This window comes from Podarcis filfolensis (genome assembly GCF_964270895.1).
Source record: "Podarcis filfolensis genome assembly, chromosome: 2".
NCBI lineage: Eukaryota > Metazoa > Chordata > Lepidosauria > Squamata > Lacertidae > Podarcis > Podarcis filfolensis.
The window spans coordinates 63,179,873-63,185,404 of record NC_139605.1 but is presented as its reverse complement, the minus strand read 5'-3'; positions in this window follow the sequence as shown (position 1 = coordinate 63,185,404).

The following is a 5,532-nucleotide window of genomic DNA, read 5'->3' as shown; positions in this document are numbered from 1 at the left end:
TTTTTCTACTGTCTAGTTTGCTATATTTTTATCTTTTAAAGTTCAGCTGATGTAAGGGCAGAGGATTCAGTAAATGCTAAAGAAAAATCTAGGCTTCTTGGGGCAAAGATTCCCAGAGACAAAATAAGTACTGGAAGACATTACCGTCATACAAAAGGCACAACAGTAAAATGTTCTCCATTCTCTTATGTGCTACTGAAATACCTTGAGTCCAAGCTTAACTGTCTTAAAATCTCTGAATTGCAACATTTGATGAATAACATCCTCTTGTTTGGATTAAGAAAGCTGAACTGTTAAATTACAAAAATGGAATAGTTCAAGTAAGTTGCACCTTGCTTTCAACCCTGGTCATCAAAATGCAGTGGCCTGGCTTGTTCATATAGCTTTTTAAAGATTGATTTGTTTTAGCATTAGCAGTTGTGGACATGGCAGGATTTTAATCTCCCATAACCTTTGTAGAACTGGCTACAGATAAAATTGCCCGAAAACTAACTAAACTCTAATCCGTATTTGCAAGGTTTCATTGCTTGGTCACATCAAAGCAATCACACCACACCTTCAAAGACATTTGGGATGTTAATGTGACGTGTTCCCCCCTCCCCCCACGAGGTAACTGACTAGTCTGGGAGTACCGTATTTTTCGCACCATAGGACGCACTTTTTCCCCTCCAAAAATGAAGGGGAAATGTGTGTGCGTCCTATGGTGCGAATGCAGGCTTTCGCTGAAGCCTGGAGAGTGAGAGAGGTCGGTGCGCACCGACCCCTCACGCTCTCCAGGCTTCGCACACCTCTCTGCAAGCAGCGGGAGCCCAGCGCTGGGCTCCCGCTGCTTGCGGAGACTTGCCTGCATGCCGAAGCCTGCACGCGCTGAACTCAGCGCGTCCAGGCTTCGCGGACCTCTCCGCAAACAGCGGGAGCGCTCCTGCTGCTTGCGGAGAGTTGCCAGCATGCCGAAGCCTGCGCGCGCTGAGATCAGCGCGCCCAGGCTTCGCGGACCTCTCCGCAAACAGCGGGAGCGCTCCCGCTGCTTGCGGAGAGTTGCCAGCATGCCGAAGCCTGCGCGCGCTGAGATCAGCGCGCCCAGGCTTCGCGGACCTCTCCGCAAACAGCGGGAGCGCTCCCGCTGCTTGCGGAGAGTTGCCAGCATGCCGAAGCCTGCGCGCGCTGAGATCAGCGCGCCCAGGCTTCGCGGACCTCTCCGCAAGCAGTGGGAGCGCTCCCACGGCTTGCAGAGAGCTGCCTGTTTGGGGGCTGGGGTCGGGGGAAGCTCCAGCTTCCCCCGCCCCAGCCCCGCGCCTGGGGGGGGAAATAATTTTTCCCCTTTATTTCCCCCCAAAAAAACTGGGTGCGCCCTATGGTCCGGTGCGCCCTATGGTGCGAAAAATACGGTAAGTTGTCTTATTTTGTCCAATTATTATCTTACAGGTTTAATTAAAGCTCAACACTTCTAGGTCATTATTTTGTGTAATGTTCCAGAATTGGTGGCTTCCAATGCTTAACTGAAAATCTGACCAGATCTTTAAAACATTCGTGTATTTTCACTCCAAAAAGTTTGCCTTTCCCTCTCTCTAGTCTAGTACCTTGTTCAAGTGAATTGCATGAGACTAGTTCAATCTTTTACATTCCTTGGATTTAGCGAGGTGGGGGTGGGGCGTGAGGTGGGGCAGTGTTGCCTAAATGGTAAAATGTCTTGATAAAACATTTAAACAGAATAAAAAAATTCCTTCCAGTAGCACCTTAGAGACCAACTATGGTATGAGCTTTCCTGTGCATGCACACCTCTTCAGATACACTGAAACAGAAGTCACCAGACCCTTACATACAGTAAGAGGGTGGGGAGGGGTATTACTCAGAAGGGTGGTGAGAATGTATTTCAATTTATTTATTTATTTACGGCTATTAGCCCATAAAATATGTACAAACATAAAAACACAGGGACATAAAAACAGATATATCCGACAACAGGAGGTGAACACCACGGTGCGAGGGTGGGTCATTAAGCAGAGCCAAGTGACAGCTTGGGGCCAGGAGAGCTCCAAGGGACAGATCACAGAAAAGGAAAACTGAAGACGAACTCCGACATGCACTCTCATCATAACAGTTCGATTAGTTTTGATGTTGTTGTTGGTTTTTGGTGGTTTTTGAGTGTGAGATAACCGCATTCAGAAATCTCGCCACCTGCAGAGTTACAGAAGGATCTGTATCCTGCAAAAGCAGTGCGGCGTGTGACTCAACAGGCCTGCCAACCAAGCGCAGTAAAGCAGGACCCAGGAATTTAGCCCTGGCTACGCTATGTAGGGGACAGTTGAACATTATATGTGAAAGAGATTCAACAGTTTCCCCGTCACACACACATAGCGGAGACACCAAACCCTTAGAAAATCTGTGGTTCAGCAGGTTCGATGGAAAGACATTGAACCTTGCACGAATAAATGCACGTCGGTGTGGTACTGATGAAAGAGATGACATATATGATGGAAGGCCAAGTGGTGGGGTTATTCCGTGATACCTGGGGGAGCAGACACCCCCACCCCTGGCGAGGTTGTGTTGATTTTCAATGTCCGCTAATCTTTGCTCAATAAGGCTTTTGGCTGAGCGTAAGTTCATCTTTAAGGAGTCCGCTGGGGAAATTCCGATGCTCAGAAGTTTGGCATGGATTTTCCCTACCAACGGATTGACAAAGACGTCCCGCCAGAGGCACTGAAAAAGGTAATGGTCGGGAAGCCTATGCCAGCTGGACAGCCAATAGCCAAAGACTCGCTTCCAGATGACAGTCTCCAATGATGCAATCCTTAACTCCAGACGTATGGCTGCGTTGCTCACACACATGGGGAGTTTCAGAAGGCGACGGAGAAACTGATTCTGCAATGTCCCCAGTGATGTTAAATTGGACCCTGGGGCCCAGAGCGGGGCAGCATAACAAAGGGTGGAAACCACTTTTGCGTGGTATACCTTCAATGCAGAAGGGATGTGAGAGGCTCCGTCGGCCGCAAGAAATTGGAGTAGAGTATAAAGTATTGTTTTCCCTTTGTTTAGTAAATACTGTATCTGTGGCTTCCAGCTTAGATTGTAATGAAAAAAGACTCCCAGGTATTTAAATTTGAAAACCTGTTCTAATTGGACTCCATCTAACTTCCAGCTGTAAGTTTTCCGAGACCTGGTAAAGACCAGGACTTTAGATTTCCCATAATTAATTGTCAGATGGTTAAGTTTGCAATAAGCCGCAAAAATCTTTAGAGCTCTGCATAAACCAACTCTAGAGTAGGAAAGGATCGCTGCATCGTCGGCATATAGGAGCAAAGGGCAGCGAAAATCAGCTAGGCGGGGGGCATGAATGTTGGCTTGAGACTCGTTCAGAAAGAGCTTCATATCACTGATAAACAGGTTGAAGAGGAGTGGGGCCAAAATGCAGCCTTGGCGCACACCTCTATTTATTGGGACCTCGTTGGATAGGTTTCCCGCCGGTGTGAGTCTCACTCTAGCCGACGACCCATGGTGTAATTGGGTTATAAGCCATAACAGCCTTCTATCTATGCCCCATCTCTCTAATTTCTTCCATAGGCAATTTCTTGGGATACTGTCGAAGGCAGCCTTTAGGTCTATAAAAGCGACACATAGGCGCCCCCGACTTGGGGCAGAATATTTTCTGGCAAGATGATACATGATTACCATATGGTCAGAGGTTGAATAATTGTTCCTAAAGCCCGCTTGCTCATGGCCAATCAAATTTGAGTCGTTTGCCCAATGGGACAGCTTGGACAGCAAAAATTTTGCATAGATTTTCCCGATGATAGACAAAAGGCTGATGTTCCGATAGTTCTCCGGGTCAGCAGGGGGACCCTTTTTATGGACTGGCACGATCACGGCCTCCTTCCATGACCTAGGGATAAGCCCCGTAGAATTAATTGCATCAAAGACTTTGGCCAGAATTTCAGCCCACCACCTTGGTTGCGCAACAATAGCCTCAGCAGGGACTAGATCCGGCCCGGGGGCTTTGCCCGTTTTCAGATCTAATATCAAGTCCATTATCAGGTCTGGGTCAGTGGAGGGCCACAAAGGTGGATGGTCGGCTCGGAGTTCAGTGGATGAGTTGGATTCCTCTGCCAAGGAGAAATATTTACTCAAGAATTGTTCCCATGTGGGCGCAGGGATAATCGTCAGTGGGTACTTCCTTCCTCTTTTGTTTATCAGAGCCCAAAATTCCTGTGGTCTGCGGGATCTCGAGGCCGCAATCAAGGCTCGCCAACGTTTTTGATACCACTCGCGTTTGGCCAGCTTTAAAGTCTGTTTGTATGCTCTTTTGGCTTGTAAATAGGAAGATGGTAGAGCCTGAGCATTAGAGTTTTTGTATTCATTATAGATGGAACGAAGAAGGGATCTTGCTTGTTTGCAAGAGGTGTTAAACCAAGGGGCCCCAGCACTGCAATGCGCCACTTTCGCCTTTTGAGGAGGTGATGTAAAAAAAGTGGTAAGGTTTGTTATAAGAAGGTTAAAAAGTTTCAAAACCGAATTGGAATCTTGTAAATCAGTAGTTATTTGAGGTAAGTAGGCGTTGATTTCCCTATGGAAGAAAACCTGGTATTTTTGGGCCACAGCCTCCGACCACTTGATCCCTCTTATTTTGCTCGATGATGAGGTTTCCAGAAGGACTGAGTGTTTATTGTCATTCTGGTACCGGAACAATGACAGAGTGGTCACTATTGGGAGGTGATCACTGAAATGTTGGTTTTCAACTTGGAAGGAAAGTACATTAACGGCCAGATTTGCAGAGATCAGGAGGTAATCGATAACACTGTTAGATGTTAGTCCCAGGTGAGTGAACTCCCCCGGTATATCGGGGGGGAAGGTGCCGTTCAAAAATACTAGATTCAGGCGAATGGCCATTTGGTAAAGGGTCACTCCTGCTTTGTTTACTCTGTTGTCCTTTGAAGTTCTAATTCTGGCATGTTCCAAGTCAAAATTGTCCAAACATGGGGAAGTCCACCATTTGGACTTGGTTAGTAAGTCCCAATTTGTGGCAATACGAGCATTAAAGTCTCCCCCAATTAAGGAGTACGAGTTAGGGCATTTAGTATGACATGACAGTAGGTGATTTTCAAATGATTCCCATCTCCAATCAAGATCAGGCGCTGAGCCTTCAGGGGGGAGATAAACATTAGTAATTAGTAATGAGGACTTCCCTTCTGTGATCAGTCCAGATAGAGCAAAAGGCGGGGAAGCCCGTACCAGAGTGAATTTGGCGCGAAGTTGGAGTGAAATCCCAATCAAAAGGCCCCCTTTGGGGCGACCACCTTTCAAAGAAGGGGAGGCCGGAAGTGTTAGAAGATCAAAGCCGTCTATGGTAATCTCTTCCTCATCCCATGTTTCTTGGAACAGAATAATTTTAAATGAATTTATGTACTTCCTGAATTCGGGGTCTGATTTTTTGGTTCTCCAACCAGCAATGTTCCAGCTAAGTATTGATAATGTCGAGTCCTTGTGCTGTCCCGGTAATTGTCACTTTGAGTTGTTTAATGGGTTCTTGGAGGTAGA